Genomic DNA, 13421 nt, shown 5'->3' with positions numbered 1-13421 from the left:
GTGATTCATACGCGGTTACCTGTCACAGGTATAACCGACAAATATATTCTATTGATTAATAGTAAACAAGTAAACACAAAATGTAGTCAGCAGAACTGGTAGGAATTTCTAATATCATTGTATTTACGAAATATTGTTTTCAAAGACGATACGGAGCATAAAACAAAAACAAAAAAACACAATAGCGTTAAATTTGTCGAATAATTTGTGTTACGTTCAACTGGGTTTCTATCGGTCATCAGCGGTAATAAATTAAACAAAAAATTTCATCAAAGTAATATTCTCGGAATAATTTCGATCGCTGCGTGTCTATTCGGTCATATTATAATAATATCCATTAACCACCGTATTATGTGCCACGTTACCGTTTTATTAGGGTCGTAAAAAAATGCACCACTGTATAATTTCCTCGATCGGCTAACGACTATAATATGTAACTGCTGCTGCTGATGCAATCGTTCCGCAAGTCATACCAGTCGCCGGGCAACCTATATAATATAGGTAATGTCTCTGCAGACACCATAAAAATGTACCTATTTATCTCGAGCCTTGTCGATTTTTGATGACTAATTTCAATTGTGTTGGACATTTTTACGGGCCTGCACTGTACCCGGCAATCTAGGGTGTTTTTACGATCGCCTCTCAAACTTTCACCGGGCAATAATTTGATGTGTCGCGTGTACCTATAAATACATCGGGGACGAAGTATGATGTATTATGTTATATTTTAACATGGGCGGCTCTGTATCTATATCAAATTTAATACATTATGACGTCATCTTTATACAATAGCTGGTGTACATATTACACGCGGCGACTTCCGACAAAGCTCCGCCGGCCGTTGTAATATAATAAATACCGATACACATATTTTATACTTGGTCGGTCTATTTGAATATCGCGTACGTACAAAAACGCTTCCGTGGCCTTAATGGGTGGTCGGAAAATCTTATTAAATCAAATATAATTATCTAACACGCGGTCGTCACTCGCCGTGTGCGTATGGTATAGTATATCTGTAATAATATGTAGGTAATAGGTAGGTACGTACCGCGCATCGCGGTAATAACCGTGCGGTCGCGGGCGGTTAAACTATAATATAATATAATATTATGTGTTCACGAGGTCCTCCCCCTTCATGTACAGCGAAGGATCATTTTGGTGTCAGTGTCATACAACTGCGAGCGTACCCGTTGTTTCTATAGATTGAAACGCGTGTTTTTTTTTTTTCTTCACTCTTTTTACATTAATTTTAAACTCGTTATAGGTACCTACGTGATTATAGAACGATGGCTCAGACGATAAAAAGAAGGAGGAGAAAGGTTGAGCGTGTGCCGTCTAGCTATTTATACAAGACTGCTGCAGGTCTCGGAGCACTGGGAATATATCTGGAACAACCCCTGTAGAAAAATCGTGTTCTCTACACTATGTGTATTAAAGTATATGTGTATTAAAATATGTACACATAAATGCCTGTGAAACGAATTCACGCATTGACGACCGGTAAGTATAAGTAATGGCGTAACACGTTGTCTATGTATAGTTATTAGTTTATTAGTTTATTACATTCCAATTAAAATTCAAAGGTTAACCGATATGTACGACTTATGATGTTTAAATTAAATTTTGTAATGATTAAATGAGATTCTTTAGTAAACACGTTTAATCTGTATCTAATCGTATTGTTTCGCTTTCGTTACACTAATAAATAATTATAATCAATACGTATGTATCGTAAGTATAATTTATAAATTATAAGCATACAGGTGTTATACAATTGTCTCGTATATAATTATTTTTTTTATACTCGGTTGTAAGAACAATTTTATTCTTTAAAACTTACACATTGGTAAAGAAATTATGTTTTTTATGTACATGATTTAGTAGGTTATAGCTTTTAGGTTTAATTACATCAGTACTATAGATATTATGTAATAATATGCTTATGGTTTAACAGTCTTTTGATTATAAACTTTAATTATTATAATTATTAATCAATTAATTTAAATCAACATATGAAAATTAAATACATTTTTTTTTTATTAATCTTCAATACTCTTAAAATTCCTAAATTACAAAGTAAGAATAAAATCTGTTATTTTAAGTATAAAAACTAATTTAAAATTAACCCATTACTATTTTATTGAGTAGATATACAGAATTAATAAGGTTACAATTGCTTATTGTATTCATATTTAGTACTCAACAGTAGCACATTTGGATAAATAAAGAAACAATATCTAGTAACACAACATGTCAGATACCTTATGGCGCGGGTTGTTGATCATATATTAATTAAATATTGTAAGTCCCAATATAAATTTTATACTAATAATAATTGTGTTTAAATTTTACTTTTAAAATTTTTTTACAATTTTAATTTATTTTTATTTTCTAACTTGAATTGTATAGGTTAACTATATAATTTACAAGAGTTAACGGGTAAATGTTGAATGTTATGTATTAATTTCAAAAGAAATCATTACTCTTAAACATTTATACAGACACACTCATTAGTTAAAAAAAAAATACTTAACTTATATTATTTTCGCGAAAACTCATACAAGTGCCAAAATATATTTTATAATATATAATTGAATATTTAATATACGTAACGTCAAAAGAAAAAGAAACTGTAAACACTGAAAAATTGGCATAAATATATTGTTTGAATTTTTTAATGACAAATTTATAATCTCAGTAGTTAACTCAGAACTTAATTATTCGTTATTTATTGTCTAAGAGTTACGTGCGAGCTAACATTTTTCTGTCACTCACTGGTCATAGCATTATAAATATTTTAATAAAATGTTGTTATTCTATTTATATCGAACGTAAACTAAGTAATTATACAAAATTTAAGTGACATTATTATGGCGGTAGACTTAAGAAAAATAACTATTACAAACCTTATTTCCATTGATAAATCGAACTACATCAGTAATGGGTTAATTAATATTGATCTGCTTCAGATTTACAGCTCGTAATTTTAACGGTCCTATTTTCAATGTTTTAAATACCTATAACACGAATTTCCGACAGTTTTGAACTAAATGTATGCAATAATATGTATAAGGTATATTATACATTAGTACGAATATTATTCATAAAAAAAAAGTTGTATGTACATATAGGTACTGCCTATATTGTAATATTAGTTGAGACAAGATCGCTTGAAATAATTACAGTATACGAATCTCATTTTTTGATGGCCCATAACCTAAGAACGCATACGATTATTTTGGACGTATAAAAAATAAAACACTCCAATAAACGAAAAATCGCTGTTCGTCAAACGAAATCGAACTGTACTAAAAATAAAAATAAAATCAAACGAAAGGAATGAAGTGAAAAATAAAAATAATAAAAACCGCTTTTGTTATAACCGTGGTCAAATAAAAATTGTCTTGAATTCCTTACGTAAACGAATATCCTTAATATATATATATATATATATATATATATATATATACACTTTTTGAAACCCATTAGTCATTTTTCCATTCATTTGTAAAACAGTATGTGCGTGTATGTGTATTATGTTGTGTGTTATTGGAACAGCTGAAAAGCGTTAATAGTTTGTATGACCCCGACAAACCAGAAACCGTGACAATAAACACGTCGTCGTCGTCGTCGCGGTCGTCTGGGAGGGTTTGGGGATGGTTTGTAAAACTGTAGAAAAAAATGTACATAGGAAGCTCGGTTTAATACATAAGCTGCAACGAGGGAAACTGACCAACAATAGATATCATTTGTCACGACACTAGTTTGCAGCGCCCCGTCGCCCCCTCCCAGTAAAATGTATAAATCAACTAGAAACTCTAAATAAAGTATAAACTGCCAGTCCGACATGTATTACATGTTATTATTAATTCGATCCGCCATAACAAACGATACATATATTCTCGTTCTGGACGAATATTTGTCGACTTGCCGAACTTTTCTGCGGTTGATAGAACTCTGTACTCTGAAAAGTTTGAACACTAAACATTGTATGAAACCCGGATAACACTATATGTCATAAACTAAAATTGTTACGATGACATAATATTATATATAGAGGGGAATAGGCTTTTGAAGAAGAAAAGGACTGGAAAATTCGGATTTGTGCTCCTAGTTACAATTTGCTTTAGTTGTCGGCTCCCCGTATAATTTATTTTTCAAAACTGTTTTTTATTTTATTTACGGCCAAAGTGTTAACATAAATTACATAATTTGCACAAGATACTTTTTGAATGAAACGCAGAGAACAAGGACAGCGATGATTTCTGTCCAGTTGTTGAAATAGTAAGTAAATAGATTTAACGAAATATATTTATATTGCCTGTATTAACCTATAAACTTTATATTATAAATTATGTAAAAATAATAATATTTCAGGGATGATCATAGAGGAAGGATCTAATAAACAGTGGGTGCTGATCGAGGTGAGTCCACTAATATTTTACACGCCAGTTATTATTTGGTATAAAAATGTAGAACAATGACAAACTGGGTAGTGTAAAAACAGCGTGGTTAGCTAAATTTTTCACACGTTAAGCAAATTTTTTATTTTATGAGCTCCCTTGTCGAAAATATAAAATATATGCAATTTTATTCAACTAAATTATTTAGTTATCATATATCATATTCTACTTTAATATTAAGTATATTATACAATAGTTAAATGTGGTAAATAGTTTCCCAGATTAAACGTCAAGGCTTAACAGGGTTAAAACTAACAGAAAAAAAACTAACAAATCTGTAGCCATATGGTCACGCAGAATACAATTTTTAGTTTTTTATTTGTATTTTTCAAATGTAATGTTTTTTAATTCCAATTTCACGCATAGGTAGACACATTAAACATATGATATTAATTATAAATTAAACTGACTTGGTTCTTCATCTTCTTCCCCACAATACATTATAGGGTTGAATCGTCATAATTCTGACATTCTAATCCCTTTATTCGAACTGTAACGAGTTGAAGGGATTATGGTTTAGAAATGCATAAATAATAGCCTATTTTTAAACTCTTATGAAATTAAAAAAAAATTAACTTAATGATCATTTTTTTTTTTGTACTTTTATGTATATTTATTTTATACCAATAATACGCTTAAAAACCAAATTCCAGTTATATTTTTCTTAATAAAGACTAAAGAATAAATATATAAAATTATATTTTATTAGTAGTTTATTTATACATTTTTTTTTTTTACATTAAGTACCTAAATTTCATAAATAAAGTAGCAAGTAAAACTTTCCGGGCGGGTTCTATATGTTCATACAATTTGAATCATTAATATTGTAAAATTAATCCTCTAAAACTGTTAGGTTCACGTAACTAATTGGATATTACTAGTTCATAAAAAAATATCAATGACTCATAATTAATAAATGTACAGAGCGATAAATTAATCTGCGGCAAAATGCATTTTTTTAAAACACCAACAACACGATTTTTCATTGAATAATATTGTAGTTGATAATACACGAGTACTCGTAAGGCAATTAAATACTTACCTTATACTTTTTTAGATCCATCAGATAGACTTACATTTAATGCCACTACTCCAAATAAAGTAATTAATATAAAAGTAGGTACTTCCAAGTTGATGATTTATTTAAAATATGTATGTATATATTTATATTTATTTGAATTTGTGCACATAATACACGATATATCGATTATGACGGTCATAGATTTATAACATGTGTCTCGAAATAGTCATATTATGATTCTGACAACGGATAAATTAGAATATTTTATTTATTATTTAAAATAGTGTTTTTGTTATAGGCCAGACGACTGATATGCTGACACCTAGTTTTTTCATACAAACTACACACGTGATAAAAAGTACATTCACCTGTAGGCGATTCTCACTCGACGCGTCTTGTATTCATAGGTAGCATGACTTGAACTTGCTTTCTGTTAGACGTTTCTTTGTGGATAAAATGGATAAATGCTTATTTACGTGACTATCAGACTATTAATATACCTATAACATATATATCGTTCGATTACGCATTATGCGTATTATTATTTATTTTCTTTTTTGCCGACATAATAATATAAAGACATTTGAAAAATTGTTCAAATACGCCGCCTTGACTCGATCAGACGGCTTAACCACTCTGGAATTCACTTGTTACTCACGTATAATTAGTACAATAAATCTTTCGTGTCTTTTGAATAGTCGCCATTCGATTTAGGCCAAATTACCATAAAAAATAATGTGTTGTCTGAGCATTTTTTAAAATAATTTCACAATTATAAATTTAGTTTGAAAAAATCTACACAAAGGTAGATAGAAATATGAAAAAATAAAATTAGCAAATTAGAAAAAAATTAAACCATTTCTATAATACGAATATATTATGTAGGTATTATACTTGGATTTAATCTGTTACATTCATATTCTATTTGATTAAAAATAAAAAGTCTTCATAAATATTAATTTCATACAGTAAGTACCTATTTATTGTTCATATATGTTTTATGTTTATGCTATATTTGAATTACACATACATAAAAATTAATAATGCTATTATAATAATATGATATACTCAAGTGGAGACAAAAAAAAAAAAATCGTCGTTAAATAATAGTTACCATTCACTATAATATTATTATTATTATTTATCAATTATCAAATTACTAAGAGAGTATTAATTACGACTTGTGAGTTAAATACTATTTGTATTATCTCATTAGCTAATAAACTGACAAAATGAATAAGTATTTAATATTAACTCAAAGATTAGAAAAAGTTTTCAAATATTGATAAATTCCATTGTAATTGTTCACTATGATTTAAATTTCATTATAATACTGTATTAAAGTATGTGCGTATAAATATTTAAGTATAAAATACATTTTATCTGATAAGATAGATATTTCAGTTATTAAAAGTAATATTTATACACGAACTATTTTTTTTTTTTTTTAATCTGAAAGATAATAAAAGAAATAAAACTTAAGCCAATGTGTATGCAATTTAAAAAATACAATAACATTTTCATAATATCCGTGTTGTATAGCGATGTATTATAATGTATAAAACAAAATTATTTTTAGTGCTTTATGATAAATATTAGTATTATACACTTAAACATGTGATTATATTAAAAAAATTCTTTTAAGTTCATACAAAATAAGTTACCTAAAAACGTAGTTATTATTCTTAGAATTTACCCAATGGATGTTTTCAATTAGTTTGTAAAATGGATATTTAATGTATGTAAATATATACTAATTATACTATATATATTTACATCTTTTAAAAAAAAGGCTATAAATTATTACTTAGAAATTAAAAGGATTTGCATCTCATAAGCTTGTAATAAATTAAATTATATGTTTTACTGCATACTCCTATCGTATTTTATTAATACATTTTATACATTCAATATAGTTATAAATTATTAACTATTATTTTCTTCGTTTACAACTCTGAAAGTCAGTGTGTAATTTCTGTAAAACGGTTTAAAACCGTCATTATTAAATCAATCCTCCAATAAATTAGAATTCCATTCAATTAACTTGTCGTGTGTAGTAATCATAATAATTATCGATATTTTCTTTAAAACCGTATAGGTTACATACAGAGAACATACTTTTACATTTCAGAGACATGCTGACTCGCTAAAATAATGTGCTCGTGATTTACTTTTTGACGACTTGGTTATTTGGCGTAATATCAGTCTAGTGATTAATAGACATACACGTATATATATACATATATTTACTATATATTTTTTTATAAAACACAAAGACGAAAATTAAAATGACCGTAGGCTAAAAAAATCGCGGTTGGAAACGTCACTAATAGGTGAGAATATGATAAGTACATATAATATATAATACGTTAAAGTTAGTAATGATAATAATTTGCGACTCACATTATATAGTTCCAAACTCGATTTATACATACCGCATCATAGTCTTATAGGTACAATACTCCGATCGATAAGGCTGCAGGATTGATGGTTATTATGTAGAACATAAATATTATACGTCACTAGACTGTACAAAAATTGCAATTGATTTATGTCGATTAATTAAATAGTAAGAGTAGCGTGTATTATGAGGAAGGTCTATTTTTGGAGACGGTCCCAGAGACTGCTAAATTGCGTGCAATCGGACGGTATAAATAATATAATATATTGCACGATAGTCTACAGCAACTGCGGCCTCAGTCTGGGACTCTATATATTGTAAATTCTACAGACTCAGAGATGTTGTATATAACTGTGTATTATTAAGCCATGAGGATTTGTTGTGGAAATGTAATATAATATAATATCGTTGGAACTTATATATTATCATACGAATACTGCATCGGCCAGACGACGATACGCAGAGATCAATTCGGTTGCACTTAGACCGTGCGACATGTAACAGCGGAGAAATAAATAGAAGCAAAAAGCTTGGTTACTAGAGTCATTATATTAATTTTTTTATGGCTGCGGAGATGGAATGAACTAGTCCGAAAATAATTCCAAACTCGAATAAGTTAATGCGATATCATCAAGAAAATCACATATACGAATACTCAACCGTTTTTTCACTAGGTACGGAAAATTGCACCAGCACCAGATTTTCTGTATATTTTATTTGTTGGTATGATTGCAAATATAAACAAAAATTGGAGTCAGATAAATACATACATAATATTAGTATAATATAGTATATTATAATAAATAATTATTTATTAATATAACAACTCAAAGTACAGTCGGAAATTCAAATATAATAATTAATAGGTGCCGGTGGGTGATAATTAACAATTTTCACTCGCAAACAATAATATTATAATTCATGCGAAATTTGTTTGGTGAATAAAAATATGAATAGAAAAAATATGTATAAATACCGTGAAATTTGTACGTGTCCTGTAGCACAGGATCGTCTGAAAATGCGTGCGTAAGGCGTACGCGTGGGAATGCGACAGAAACGGATAATCGATGGAAGAAAAAACTTCAGACATAAAACGAGCTCGCAAAATATTATTAATTATTACGTGGATTTAACGGTCAAAATTATTAATACGCTTTAGCTGGGTTGGCCACATGTCACATATCGCAGTCTTCTAGTTGCAATGCATGTATGATTTATACGCTGGCTATACATCAAACATAAGTAGGTACCTTCAAACATGCATATTATATTATTAAACGTACCTGTTTTTTTTTTTTTTTTTTGCAACCCATACTGGTAATTATAAGATAATAAGACATGCATCTTAACAAATAAGTTAAACTTTAATAACAACCGAATATTTTATTCATCTTGTATAATGATAAAATCGTTATCAATTTTAAAATATATTATTTTAATTTGTAAAAAATGTTATTTCCTAAAAATTGATTTACGAGTATTCTGCGTGCCATAGTCAAGTCTTTATATTAATATTTTTAATTTATAATCGGTTTGTATATAAAATCCAATGATTAGTACTCGATCAAAAAAATCTGAACCATTGAGGAAAACAGCAATGAAATTAAAAGTGCTTATGTACAAACTACAAGCTGCATTATAAGAAATCTAGGAAAAAAAATTGTATGAATGAATTTTGCACTGTGATGAATAATATATTTTATAAACATTTATATAGTTCTTATATTTTTTATATTAAACATAAAACATTATTTTTCTTTTTATTATTATTATTATTTAATGATAATTTAAATGAAACACACACTTATATTGTTCTACATAATTCAACATGCAAGATAATATTTGAAGTTTCAAAAAAGCTAAAAATTAAAACATTGAATGTATTACATACATTCATATTCATTTACAAACTTTTCAACTGTCGAATAAGTGTAAGTATAGGTCTTTTCCAAAAAACAAATTATGTATAATTTAGACTATTTAAAATAAAAAATAAATCGGTTCACGGAAGCCTGCGGCAATATCAGTCTACCTTATATTATTATTTGAATAAATACTAAGTCATTTTCAAAAATATTTTATTATTTTGTATATCATTAGTTATTATTGATAGAATCACGGACTTATAAATTCATTTCAAATCAAGTTAGGGCAATTGTTATTAGTTAGGATTGCTACATCGTTTTTGAAAAAATTTCAGAGATATTATCAAATTAATTTCCACGTTAAATTATTATACTACTAATACATATTGGATACAACAATAATAATAAATAATAATCAAAAAATATAATATTTTCTAAGTGAATTTTTTGTACTTCATAAATTTAATTTGTTTCATATATTGTTTAAATAATGTATATTTCATGATAAAAAAAAAAAAAAAAAAAAAAAAAATCATAAATACCTAAATGGTGATTAATCGGTCCTTAATAAATTCTTTGATCAAACAAAATAAATATTATATTTATTGTTTATGATTCATTTATTAATTAGTTATTGTTATCAGCTAAAAAATTTGGGGTACTCGACAATTTTTATAATTATTGGCCTCGTGATTTGATAGAAATACAAATAGATTACACTATAATTATTTATATTGTTATAACTCTTTTAAATAAGTACAAAATTCGTTAGTTTAAAATACATATGTTATAATATTTTATAATTTTAAATTTTAGTAATTTGTATCAGCTACACAAATGTTTTTTAATAAAAAAAAATAACATAATATTATATAGATTCTTAATTTTAACAAATATGTTTCGAATGTTTCGAATTATTTTAATAATTACATAGGTATAATACGTATGTGTGTGTTTTAAAATACTACATGCACAATGCTCAATATATTATCTACATGATTGTATACTGCAAGTATACACAATTACAATTTGTGTGTTATAACATGTATACCCAACAATCGATCAAACAATATTGAAATGCTCTTCAAACACATGACATTATTTCTTGTCATGCACACCGTAAAGCGATAATCCCACATATACCTACCTACATGCATGTATTTAGTTGCACGCTGCAACACATATCGTATCTACGATTATACACGGATAATTATTATTCACGAATCTTACGCAGGGACATTCCTATAAGATATATTATAATATGCGCACGCTCTGCACATAAATAATTACTGTTGTGGTGTGTCTACCTTCGTGTACACTAATACAGACACGACCGTTTAACCCTGTAATTACTATTGTTCAAAAAGCGAACGTTGGTATACATACAGCATAACTGTCGGGATGTTTCGTCTTACGTTATTTTACGTCCGATTAGATACATAATATGCCTACCTTTATCTCTGTCCACTTTTATACATATTACATTCCTACGTTGAGTAATGCACATTAAAAGCAGTTAAATGCAAAAAATTCACATTGTATACGCTAACGATATATCTAATTTTAAAATTAAAATTAAAAACAATTCAAAAACCGATTATTAATTATCGATTATTAGTACTTGCTTACATTTTTAACACTTTTTTTTTTTTTTTTTAATTAATGAAACGTAACACCATTATATTGGACATGGCAACTGTCGAATAGGAAAAGGGATGCTGAGTGTAGACATATACCTAGCTGTCCACCTAGCCGTCTATGCACTTGGCGAAAAAATGTCATCGCCGTTTCGGACCATACTACGTATAGGTATAATCCTGACGTATACATACGTAAACGAGATGTACGATACACACATCGTGAAACCCGTGCACGATAAATCGTTATTAATTAGATATTATATTGTTATAATTACTTTGCTGTATACGTTAAAGTCCTTCTCGGCCGCCACCGCAGCCGCCGCTGCAGCCGCGTTCCTGTGTCGCAGCCTGACGAGCGGCTCGGGAGTCACCTCGACCTTTTCGTCCTGCAGGTCCTCTTCGTCGTCTTCGTCGTCGTCGTCATCGCCGTCATCTTCGTTATCCGCGCCGTCGTCGTCCTCGTCCTCGGGAACGGCCGCGCTGGCCGCAGCCGTCCTGGACAACAGGCCTCGATCGGTAGTCGGCGCCGACGGGCCGAACCGGTTGCCGACGCCGCCGCCGAAAACGCCGGTCAGACCCATTCGGTCGTGCAGGAACCTATCGAGGCCCGACGCCGGCGGCCGCGTGACGGCCGTCCGCACCGCCGTTGGATAGCGTCTGCGCCCCGACCGCCAGCAGCGTGGCCAGCGCCAAGACTCGTGAGGCCGCAGTCATGACGTCTCTGTACGTCGAAATATGTGACCGCGGTAACAGTGGAGCACAGCACCGACAACGATCTTGTCACCGGGGTGCAGTTGTGTAATATGATTTAAATCTTCCGAATATATTATTATAGTTATTCAACAATGACGCCTTGTCGCGTGTTTTAGATAAAATAGTAATATCGATAAAAAAAAAAAAAATAATAATAAAAAAATACTGCGACGGACGTACACCAGTTGATGGTAAGCCGTAGAAATGGTTTCTAGGAAAAAAAAAAAAAAAAAACTTCGTCTATAGAGCCGCGTAGGTCATCCGTCGGTTTCGGAAATGAAACGAGATTTGGACGACGCACGTGGACAACACTCGCGTTCGGCGGCAGGCAACTGCTCTGCTGCAACGACACTCGCACATGACCGCGCGCACCGGTCTCGGACGGAACTGCGGTGGCGCGCGACTCCGCCGAGTTTTATTTCCCAAGTTGCAGCTGCACGGGTCGGCCCCACCGCCGTCCACGTGTAATAATATATATATATATAATATAAATGTAATATATGGATAAATCTTTTTATTCTCGCAATATATTCTATCCTTGGCCCACCCCGTCGTCAGGTACACTGCTATAATATATATGTTATACATCGAACACGTAGCCGTTCAACATGTTTAAGTGCAGGTACATAAAATAATGTGCATATACGCAGTAGGTACGCGCGTTTTTCTCTTTTAATCGAGCCCGAGGGTTTTTAAATTTTTTTTTCACAGTAAAATCTCGCGAGAACAAATAAACTATTAAGAAACATCATCGTCACGATTATAAATTATAATACACAATTTTTCACAATAAAAATAGGTAACAGTATATTATACAACTTAACTCGATCACTGTTGATGTATATTTTAATTATAAAAATACTATATATTTCATTAAAATGAATAACTTAATTTAATAATTAATAATTTTAAAATTAAAGTTATAGTATAATGGGTACAATATTTATTTTTGCATTTTTACTAAGGTGCAAAAGCGCAAAATGAATTTGTCCTTTTGGTCTATCCAAAAAAATAGACAATTTATGCTTTTGCAGAGTTTTACCGATAAATACGCATATCATATCTGTTATCTTTTTCGATATTCTGATTTCTGAAAATGTTAAACACGAGAAAGTTATTCAGAGAAAAGCGGTCTTATTTCGAAATTTACTTTTTGCTCCGATAAAACATTGATTTAAAATAATATGTAATTAAAAATCAAAAATAATGAATATCTGTTGTCTTAATCCAACCTAAACATCTGCGACCTAAACTGTGAAAATCAGGAATTTATAT

The 13421-nt window shown here is 30.0% G+C and overlaps 1 pseudogene; it reads right to left on the bottom strand.

Moving 5' to 3' along the window:
- Window positions 1-12521, bottom strand: part of LOC112596934 — a 40927-nt pseudogene extending 28406 nt beyond the window's left edge.
- Window positions 12522-13421: the final 900 nt, after the last annotated feature.

Source organism: Melanaphis sacchari, unplaced genomic scaffold (genome assembly GCF_002803265.2).
Source record: "Melanaphis sacchari strain LSU unplaced genomic scaffold, SCAv2.0 Contig36_pilon_pilon, whole genome shotgun sequence".
Classification (NCBI taxonomy): Eukaryota; Metazoa; Arthropoda; class Insecta; order Hemiptera; family Aphididae; genus Melanaphis; species Melanaphis sacchari.
Note: the sequence above shows the minus strand (reverse complement) of the source record. Positions and strands in the feature narration are given on the sequence as shown.